An 11,484-nucleotide genomic window follows, 5' to 3' on the forward strand; every position below is an offset into this window, starting at 1 on the left:
GGAGTCTTCAAACTCACTCTAGGCTCCTACGCGTGAGAATACAAACGTCTGCCTTGAATGTCTCGCGTGCAGACAAGGAGAAAATGCTAATAACGGTGTATTGCGCACTCGCCATACACAGGCTTGTGCTAAATTCTTTGCAAGGTTAACCAAGGTAATCCTCTCAATAGCCCTTTCAAGTAGGTACTGCCATTTGCCCCGTTTTTTATAGATGAGGCTACTAAGGCACAGAGAAGTTGAGGAATTTACCCAAGGACACACAGTAAGTGGCAGAGCTGGGGCTTGAGACCAGCCATCTGACTCCAGAGAGCCTGCTCTCAGCCCCCACGGTACTCCACTTTGCATCATCCTTGCCCCACTGCTGTCCACAACTCCCACCTTCCAAGGTTTCGATTTCTGGCAATTTCGTGAATTAACGTCTTAAGTTTTAGACATATGAGTTTCTACAGAAAAGTATAAGACATACCTTTGCTTTCTATGTGGGGTTCCGAGTCAGGTTTCATTTGAACAGGAAGTTTGGGAAACACCGAGACTGAGTGTGGAGGGGCCCCGAGGAAGACCAAGTAGGCCACGGACCACCCCCCACCCCCTCCAATCTGGCCAGGCCCTTGACTCAGGGGTGCTTGTCCTCTCCCAGGCAGCCCAGCGCCCAGCGGCTACCGCCCTCCCCAGAACTGGTTTTCCAGCAGCTGAGTCTTTCAGCACTTCAGAGAATTCAGATGAAGACAGTGTCAGACATGAAAACCCTGCTTCACTGCACCCAGAGGTGCTTTCTGGAACAGGTCTCAGAGCAGGTATGGACCCTCCCTTTGGCCTCCTTGGCTCACTCCAGCCCTGGTGCCTGGAAACTCTCCAGGGGCTGCTGGGGCAATGTCCCTAAGCAGCCCATCCACTTCCTTAGGATTCCATCTGACCAGGCAAAAATGACATGGAGCGCTCCGATTTCCTGGCCTAGGCAAGCCGCGATGGCCTCATTACAGATCCTGGTGTCCCTTCCATTTCTGCTTGACTGCTGACCATGATGGAGAGCTTACTACCTCACAGGACAGTCCTGCTGGATACCTCTCTCAGTGTAAGAAAGTCTTGCCTTAACAGAGCACAGCAGAGCTTAAGGTCCCTGAGCAGATTATGTAAGTCAGGGTTTTTCTCTGTGTCTGTGTCTCGTTTTCTTTTAATTAAAATCATGCAAGCAAGAGTGAAATTTCGAGTTCTTGGGTCATGCCTTGACCTGGAGAAACTTCCCTTGGGCCCCAGCCAGGGCTCCAGAGCAACCCTGCCGCATGCAGAGAATGGGTCTGTTTACATAGAGACCAGCCACATCATCCTGAAAACAATCGCAACCCTGCGACATTCGTTTCGCAGAAAACAGGCCGGCTTCTCCAAAGCAGGGAAGCACCGCCGTTCTCAGCCGCAAGCTCAGAATCCCCCGACGCGGGGCTCAGAGGCTGCCCTCAGCCCCAGGAAGCCGGGCAGTGTGGGGCGTTCTCGAGGAGCCAGAGGAGACACATTAATTCATCACTCAGAAACTATTATGAATTTTTTGTCCTGTTGACCTGGAGGACCGTGAGCCCGGATGATAAATTCCCCAAGGGCCCTTCCTGAGTCCAGCCAGGCGATCAAAGGCACCACTAACCTCCTGCATAATATTATCCCTTTGATTGCCCTGCACTGGTAGGTGCTGTTCTCTCTCCGTGTAGTTTCGACATCATCCCCTGGCCCCGTGGAGCTAAGTGAGGGGACAATCGTGGTAAGCTGTCTGGTTCTGAACACCTGTCATAAGGACACTTCCATTCTGGAGGCTCAAACCCACTGTGTGCTCTCACCTTTGACACGTGGAGTGTCAATTCCAGAGGGGGAGCTCTCAAACCTAAGAGGGCAGACCCCAGACTGACAGAGACCTGCCTTCCTGCCCTAGCTCAATTGGTCACTGGCTTATAAGTCGTGTCACCACTCTGAACCTCAGTTTCCTTATCTAGTAATAATTCTTAAAAAACTAAACACTGGATGGCTACCCCCAAAGGGATGCTGAGCAAATTAAATGAAATGATGCACATAAAATGAGAACGAGCCGCGCAGGGCGGATGCAAACATGGGCACTGAAACTGCCTGAATCGATTACAGCTCTGCTGCCAACTAACCGTGGAACCTTGGGCCCTTCACTTAAACTCTTTGTACCTCAGTTTCTTCACCTGTCAAGGGGAGATAACAAAAGTCCTTCTGCCAGTTAAAATGAACTGAGTTACTACATTAAAAGGGTCTAAAGGTAGTGCTTGACACAGAGTGAGCGCTCAGTAAAGCCTCAGAGTCTACAGAATAGCCAGAGGTACACCCGCTCCCTGGTGCCTTAATATTTAAACCATGGCACTACAGAAGCTGAAGAAGCTAAGTCCTGCTGTCAAGGCTTTTTTCCTTGATGTCTAGATACCTGATTGTGGTGGCTTCTTTTCCTCCATCCTACCCCACACAGCAGATTATAACTGTGCTACAGCATGACCTATGTCACTCCTTTGCTCTAACACCTTCAATAGCTCCCTACTGCTCACAGGATGGAATCATTTCAGCACATTGAGAATACAAGCCCAAATCGAGCACATTCCTTTTCAAGAACCTTCCCAGTCTTAACAGCTCCCGCTCCTGTCTGGGCTGGCCCAGCCACTCTCCTCTGGTTTCCCGGGACTGCTGCTATCTTCTGTAAAGGTACTCAGATGAGGAATTCAGAGCCACGGGTTCCAAAACGTTTCAGAGCAGTTACAGGTGGGAGACCGGAGAGTCAGAGGCTCAAAATCACATTGCCGGGAAGCGGGCTTGGACCAGCAGTTAGGGTGTCCGTTTACTGCATGGGAGGTCCACGGTTCAAACCCCACGCCTCCTTGACCCGTGTGGAGCTGGCCCATGCGCAATGCTGATGCGCACAAGGAGTGCCGTGCCACGCAGGGGTGTCCCCTGCGTAGGGGAGCCCCACGCACAAGGAGTGCACCCCGTAAGGAGAGCCGCCCAGCACAAAAGAAAGTGCAGCCTGCCCAGGAATGGCGCCGCACACACGGAGAGCTGACACAGCAAGATGACGCAACAAAAAGAAACACAGATTCTAGGTGCCACTGACCAGAATACAAGCAGACACAGGAGAACACACAGCGAAAGGACAGAGAGAGCAGACAACTGGGGGGGGGGGAGGGGAGAAATAAATAAAAAATAAATCTTAAAAAAAAATCCCATTGCCAGGGGCAACACTGGGATGTAGATTCAAACCTCTTTCTAACCTGAGAACCACTCTAACAGCAGACACTCTGCTTCAGTTTCAAAGTTTTGCTTATCTGACCCTAAGCATGCATGTCCTGTGAAACTATCTGAAAAATCCTGATAATTCAAACATTTTGGGTTCAGAAAATCCAAGCATTCTGGGATCCTAACCTTTCCCTCCCATGGCTTCTCCTTAAATGAAATCCAAATCTTTTACGAAAGCCCCCTGCTCCCCTCCTCTCCCAGCGCTCTGCCTGTCGCTTTCAGCATTTCCCACGCTGGCCTCCGAGTCTCTCCACAGCCCCCAGCAGGGCCTCCAGCCGCAGGGCCTCTGTCCCTGCTATTCCCTCTGCAGAACGCGCTTCCCGCCATGAGGTCTTATCATCCCTCAGGTTTCTTCCAAACGCCACCTCCTCAGAGAAGCCTTCCCTGCCCACCTGTCTATAATGTCCCTCCCCTGGTCGCGTCCTGGCACATGGCTCCTTTCCCCTTCTTTTGCTCGAGTTCTGATGATCCTGCTCACTTAGGGGTGTAGGGGTTTGCAGCCTGCCTCTCCTGGCTGACCGTCAGCTCTGAGAGGTGGAGGCACCCGGGAGGCTCTCTGTTCACTGCCGGATGCACAGCACAGCGCAGCGCCTAGCCAACAGCAGGCCCTTCGCACCTGTTCCCTGAGAGAATGCCTGAAGCCCGAGAGGGCCGCTCTCCTCGGCTCCGTGCTCCCCGTGACATGCTCGGCCCCATTCGACAGCGGGGGGAGAAAAGGGGGGCCCAGGGCCGCCCAGAGTCAGGCTGGAACGAAACAAAGAGCTGGCTCTCGGGACTCAGCTGGCCAAGGAGACCCGCCACTGCCACTGCACCCAGCCGCCCTCACGCCACGGCCGCCTTCTATTAGCGAGAATTATTTCCAGGCCTCTCGCTGTGGGAAGCCCTGATTTTAGGAAGGTGAAACGGCATCGCGATTAACACTTAATCAGGATTTCTTTCCACATTACAGCTCTGCAAGAAAAAGAAAAAAAAAAGAATAGTCGGGGGCCTTCATATCGCACTAGTAATGTTACAGTAAGTGTGTTCCTGACACGATTTTCTTATTAGGGCCCTTCCCTGTAAATTTTATTGCATTTAATTAAAAATTATTGCTTAAAAAACAGCTGCAGATGGTCTTATTTTAAGTCAGAAAATTAAAAACTGAATATTCTCATCAGTCAATTTCAACGAGAAGCACAACCACGTGCGTTAGTGTGTGATGGTTTGGAGATTATAATAATTTTTATGGCATTTCCAGGTCCTTTCAATGAAACTTAATGAAAGCGCTGCATGAGTTCATTTGTCAAAAACATAATAATAATAGGAAGGCTCCCGGCTTACAGGCAGATATAAAGATACCAATGAATACCGCAGCCAGGATGTGCCAAGAATCAAGCCACGCAGCTCTCAGCACCAGTGGAATTATTCAGCAGGAGGTTTGGTTGCAAATGCAACTCCTCCACTTTCCCAGCCAAGGATTTATAGATGAGGCTGTAAATCACCTTTGTTTTACAATGATGTGTATATTTGTTGCTACAGCACTGTCTACAGTTGCAAAAAATAAAAGTCGAGTTTCACTCTCAGGGAATCACTTCAGCACAATATTTACTGCTTTCTATGCTCAGTAAATATGGCAGGGCAGAGGGGGAAAAGAAGAGGGTTCTCACCCTAGATTTTGTGCCTGATTTTCGAATTTCAACTGCAGTGCCTGTCCTTGGTCTGGAATGCTTTTACAATTGCCTCCCTCAACTTTATTATTTGGATTGTATCCGTGAACTTTTATGTTAAAGAGTCAATAATAATTATTATTTTTTTTGCTATGTCTTTTACTGGAAACTGCTTCAGATCTTTTATTTCTTTGGGACCAGAAAGACTGTAAAAGAGAAATAAAAGAAGGAGAAGAGAAATGCAAGGGCAGACACAGTCTAGCCCCAGAGAACCAATGACCTGAGCGTGGGGTCGCTGGCGACAGAACTCTCTTTCCCTTTCCCCTGCCCCAGCCCTGATCTGGTCTTCGTCAGCTCTTGAGGGGACCCTTGTAACAGCCTCTTCACTAATCTCCCTGCTTTCTCTCTCTCCACCCCTTGCACTCTCCGCCCCGCCAACAAAGTATCCAGGGCAATGCAGGATCCTGTCCCTCCCCTATTTAAAAATCGCTACTGGGAAGCGGACTTGGCCCAGTGGTTAGGGCGTCCGTCTACCACATGGGAGGTCCGCGGTTCAAACCCCGGGCCTCCTTGACCCGTGTGCAGCTGGCCATGCGCAGTGCTGATGAGCGCAAGGAGTGCCGTGCCACGCAAGGGTGTCCCCGCGTGGGGGAGCCCCACGCGCAAGGAGTGCACCGGTAAGGAGAGCCGCCCAGCGTGAAAAGAAAGTGCAGCCTGCCCAGGAATGGCGCCGCCCACACTTCCCGTGCCGCTGACGACAACAGAAGCGGACAAAGAAACAAGACGCAGCAAAAAGACACAGGAAACAGACAACCAGGGGAGGGGAGGGGAATTAAATAAATAAAAATAAATCTTTAAAAAAAAAATTTGCTACTGACTCACCCCTGTCAAGGAAATTAAATACTCATTAAACCTATAGACAAGACACGGTTGGTGCCCACCCTGCCTTCCCAACTTCATCTTGGAGTCATGTGCCCTGAGCTCCTGAACATGTCAAGGTCCTTTCTTACCTCCAAACTTGCAACAGCTTTTCCCTCCTCCTGGACTGCCTCCATCGTGAACTCCTATTCATCCGTCAAGACCCGCCTCAAGCGTCTCCTAGACAGCAAAGGTTCCTCCTACTGCCCTTCCTCCACAACTCGTTGACTGGACCCCTAGGAAAGCCTTCATCCTTTTAGCACACTGTGTTCTAGTTTTTCTCGTAAGCGGCCTTTCTAATTTCAGCCAGAATGCATTGAGGACAGAGGTCTCACACCACTCTACCTAGAACAGGATCTGGCACTTAGTGGATTCTCAGCGAATGTTAAAACTGAGCAGGGAGCGAGCGCGGGAGCTGAGCTGGTGCGGCATTCTACTGCAACAACTGGGAATGGCATTTGAGTTTCATGCTTGAGCCCTTTCAACCCCAAAGCCTCTATATATTCTCCATCTCTGCAGATGATGTGAATTGTGTTCCAGAAGAAAGATGACAAGGTAGCTTCTGAACCAAGATGAAATCACTTTCAGGGCGGCTTTAGCTTCTAGAAACCACAGTCCCATGTTTCTCTTTCTCCATCTCTTCCCTGGCTAACGTGCTTTCTCCCCACTCCAAAGGGCCAGCGCCTACTTCGCGGTCAGCATACTCACCGAGCCCTTCCTGCCTTCTCTGGAACCCTCTCTAGGACCCCGGGTCTATCTGCATTTCAGTGACGTGGGTCCGAGTCTCCTCCCACCCCCCAGACTCTAAGTCCACGTCTCTCCTCCCACACCTCACCCGGTACATTCCCTGCTCAGAACTGCCCGACGCCTGCTTCTCGGGTTGGGCAATGCATGGGCATCCTCCGTTAGCCAAAACACTCAGTCACCTGGCACGGCCTCTCATCCTCCTGTGCAGCCCCTGACCTCTTGAGCGCCTATCTGAGCGGCCTTGCAAAACGAACAGCTCTCCGAGAACGCCGGCTGGGAGAAGGGAGGGGGCAGAAGGCGCGTCCACGCTCAGCCCAGCCCTGAAATGCGGGGCCCCGACCACCAAGAGCTCTCCCTAGAAGGCCACGCACACGTCAGACCGGGATGAGTTTGAGCATTTGAAGCTCCCCCGATGCACAGCACGACCCCAAACCAATGGCACGCTCCTGGTTACTCCTTGGCACAAAGAGGTCAAGGGCCCCCTGTGGCCCCGGGGAGGGGAAGCCTCATGAGCAAGTTTGAGGAAAGCTTACTACAGGAATTACGGAGGGGCTGCCAAGAGAACATCAAAACCAGCAGCCCTCAGGAAAGGACGGCGTCCTTCCACTTCTCCTTGGGCCCTCCGGATCACTGAACAATGCCAACATCTCGACGGGCGCCGTGCCACCCTGTCCCCTGCAAGGGAGACGCTCCACAGCTGTTGGGAGAACAGCAGCGAGGGCGGCATTTTTCAATTACGGAAAATGGGCTGCGGTGGAAACATCACTGGATGGACAGGCAGACTTGGGTTCGAATCTTGGTTTGGCCACTCACTATCTGTGCAGCAGGGGAGAATTCTTATCTCTTCACCGGTCTCAGTTTTCCCACCTGGAAAACGGGGGCTGGAAATTCCTCCCCTGCCCAGCTCGCTGTGAGTTTCCAGTGAGATAAGCGCTGCAGCCACAGGCACAGAGGCTGGCACTTCACTATCCCCATCACGGAAGCAGAAAACCTCTGGAGCCGCTGTCCTTGAGGTAAGGCCGATGGCTCCAAATCGATAAGGCTCCAGCTGTGGCCTGCAGCCCCCAACCAGACTCACCCGGGAGCACAGAGGCAGGCTGAGGTCCACAGCCCCACAGCTTAAGCTTGCAAACTCAGCAACGCAGCAGGACTGACGCGCCGTCCTCAGCGTGCAGAACAGTCGAGTGAGATGGGAGGGGAGGAGAGACAGACAGCCCCAGCGAGTGGCACAGGATTCCCCACCTACACCTGTGGAATCAGGTGGAACTGGATTCAAATCCTGCCTCCGCTGCAGGCCACCAATAGCCAATGCGTAGTGGTCATTTTACGATGCTTGGTATTAACTCATTTAACCTCAATGACCTTATGCCACAGGCACAGTTATCATTCACTTTTACAGATAAAGAAATCGAGGCACAGAGAGGCAAGGAATTTGTCCCACGTCACGCAGCTAATGCATGGTGGAGCACAGAATCAAACCCAGGGCTCGAAACCCGGGGACTTAACCACCGTACTGGATACTGGATTGCCTTTGGGTCTCCCGGCGTTGCAATATCCTATTGTAAACATAAAAAGTCGCTGTAAATGCTTCCCTCAAAATTAGATGGATTAAGGGATGGAGAAAGAGATGGAGGGAGAGATGAGGAAAGTCAAGAGCAGCTGCCCATTAATGGTAGAATCTTGCTGGTTAGCATATGGGTGTTGACTGGAAAAGTCTTTCAACGGGTCTGCAGGTGTGAACATTTCCATAAGATGTCAGGAAAAAGTAGCAACCAGGATCTGTGCTCGTGGACATTAAAGTAAAATCATCATGTGAAAAACAAAACCATACAATTATAAGAATTTATATGGGACACCAGGGTCAAGACAGTTTGCATAATGCTTTGCATAAAACAGGGATTTAATGAGGGTATACAAAGCACCTAGCCCTGTGTTGCCTAAAATAGGTACTTAATAAATGACGGCTCTTTCTCTCCTGCAAAGCTCAAAATCACCAAGCCATTAAATATGCATGTAAACAACACAAGGTGCTATGAGATATTCAGAAGTAAAGACAGAGTCCTGCTACACACACACACACACACACACACACACACACACACACCTTTCCAAGAGTACGGTCTGACTGAGGGCATAGCATGAAACATGCTAGTTGAAAAATAAGGCATTTGGACTAGATAACTGCTAAAAACCTTTTGTCTTCTTTTTCAAGTCAAGGAAAAAAAAAAAAGAATATTTGGGTGATACATTTTAAACCAAAAAATAACAAAACATTTTATTGTGTGCCATGGGAAAAATGTACATACCAACTATTTATATAATTTTATAAAGTAGAAGATTGCTCATAAGAATATTATTGTGGCTACTCAAATGCTACTATGTATATAAATCTTAAAGGAAGTAACTGCGCAGTGGAAACTTTGTAATCTTCTATTAGACCCTGCTAGAGGCTGCTGATTGCCTTAGGCATCTCCAGGGGCTTTTTGAATTCTATTACATACTTCGTGTTTCTTAAAGGGAGGTACTTTTAGGGGATAAAGGCCTTGGATTTAAATAATGTTGACTCCTACCATGAGAATTATTCCCTTCCAATCCTCTGAATCCTTCTGATCACACCAAGTAGTAAGTCGGGGTGGTACCAAAGTGTCTCCGGCATCTTTCCAACACTTGCCTTTTCCTTTTTTTTTTTTGAGATTAATTTTATCCCCTACCCTTTGCCGCTTGCTGTCTGCTCTCTGTCCATTCGCTGCACATTCTTTTGTGTCTGCTTGTCTCCCTTTGTTGTGTCATCTTGCTGTGCCAGCTCTCTGCAGGCCGTCAGCTCTCTGTGGGCACAGGCCAGCCTGCCTTCACAAGGAGGCCCCGGGACGCGAACCCAGGGCCTCCCATATGGTAGACGGGAGCCCAATTGACTGAGCCACAGCCACTTCCCTTTCTCCCTTTTTAACAGAGGCCAGGCCTCAGTTTACAGCCTTGGCAAGTAACTACCCCAAGTTAGACTTGACCAATGTTATTTTCTTTTTCATGATATCTTATTTTTGCAATTGCCTTCAATTTATTGCAACTGATACTGATCTTCTATTTCCCAATAGTAAATGTTTCCTTTCTAAATATTTTTAAGTAAAAGAGATGGATTAGTTTAAAGAAAAACAATAAGGAAATAAAGGTGGTGCAACAGAAATGGCAAAGGGGTACAAGAAAGGCTAAATGGTGGAGAAGTAAGACATCTGCTTCAACTTTACCATTTTACACGTGAAGAGAGGATGGCCCAGCCTTTTCCAGAACTCCACGGCACATGAGCGGCTGCGTGGGCCTTGGAACCCCCAGCTCCCCACGCACTGTTCTGTGCTCTTTCGGGCTGTTTATATTTATTTTGGCTTCTGCTGCGGATCCTTAGACACTAGGTGCAGGGTGTAGGGCAGGGCAAGCGGGGGAAGGAGGAAGTAACTGCCTCCCCACCCTGTCATCCTGTGGGACCCCAAGCACCCCTGGGCACAAGGCTCCCGTGAGTGGCAGCCCTCCTCTTGAGAGTCACAGCACCCATTCAGCCCAAGCAGCAGGGGTCCCCACCCCCGCTGCCTGTCACCTGTGCCTCTCCACTGGATGCGTCTGAAACCTCCCTTGCCCAGACCTGTTCCAGCCCGACGCAGGGATTTCTCTCCCTCTTTGCTTCCATCTGTTTTTTGCAGGAAAGCCGAAGAGAGCTTTGCTTACTGACTGATGCCCAAGAGGATTCAGTTCCTGCATGGGAGACCCATCCCAGGCCATCTAGCCTTCCGTGAAAGAGCATCAGAGAGGAGCAGCAGTGCTTTTGAAATTCAGAGGCAGCCAGTTCAGGACATTCCACCAGGGCCCCAGGCCACTGAAGTCAGATAATGCAGAAAAAGCACCTAGCACAGTGCCTGGCACATGGTAAACAGTCAAGATGTGGGGTAGCCATTGGCATGTCCTTGGCTATTTTACTCCTTTATTGCCATGTCAGTCTGGATGAAGGGAACGTTTTACAGATTGAAGTAACGGGGCCCTGGCATATGACCAAGCAGCCTATGCAATGCACAGCTTCAGGGCGCTCCATCCGCAGACTGAAAGGTGAATGGTGCCCATGGGCTTGTACAGTGCTCAACCTGCACAACCAGACCTGGAGACCGTTAACGGAATTCAAGGCAAATTATTGAACCAAGAGTCAGGAAATCCGAGTCCTAACACTAATTTCGCCACCGAGGGACCTTAGGCGAGTCCCTTCCTCTCCCTCTTCTTGCCTCAGTTTCCTCCTTTATAACAGGACTGGGTGATATCTGAAGTTCCCTTCCAGCTCTAAAATTCTGTGATGTTATGGAAGCAGGGTTTAGTCCCTGAAGGGCTATCACACGAAAGAGGAAATGAGCTCTTCTTTCTCACCTGGCTTGAGAGAGCAGAGCTGGCACAAGCGGAGTAGGGATATTAGAGGGAGACGGTTTTTGCCTCAATCCGAAAGAAAAATTTCCTCATGATGAAGGTACCTCACAACAGGAAGCTGGAACGCTCCCTGAGGCTTGGGGAATTCAAGTAAACGTTGGGCAACCACCTATCAGAGAAGGAAGTTTGACCATCTAGCCTCGGAGGTACCTGCCAGCATGGAGAGCTTATGGTTTCCAGGGTTGGTTTTGTTTTTATGAGTGCCAAGAGGCGCTGGGCCAGGATTAATCTTGTCAAACCCTGCTGATAACTATTAATGCATTGACCCCATGGGTTCTGCCTCCCTCAGCCTCTTGCACTGGCCAAGGCCACATTCGCCAAATTAAACTCTGCCCCTCAGGCATGCTGGCAGTTGCCTTGGCTCGGCAAACAAACTCTTTCATCCTAGAAGGAACGAAAGCCTTACCCAGATTTGGGGCAGGAAGAAGATAGA

The 11,484-nt window shown here is 50.0% G+C and overlaps 1 protein-coding gene across 2 annotated transcripts in view; it reads right to left on the minus strand.

Moving 5' to 3' along the window:
- FGD5 (FYVE, RhoGEF and PH domain containing 5) overlaps nucleotides 1-11,484 on the minus strand; it is a 138,322-nt gene that overhangs the window by 112,764 nt on the left and 14,074 nt on the right. The gene's annotated exons all lie outside the window — the stretch shown is intronic.

The sequence above is a fragment of the Dasypus novemcinctus genome, chromosome 26, assembly GCF_030445035.2.
Source record: "Dasypus novemcinctus isolate mDasNov1 chromosome 26, mDasNov1.1.hap2, whole genome shotgun sequence".
NCBI lineage: Eukaryota > Metazoa > Chordata > Mammalia > Cingulata > Dasypodidae > Dasypus > Dasypus novemcinctus.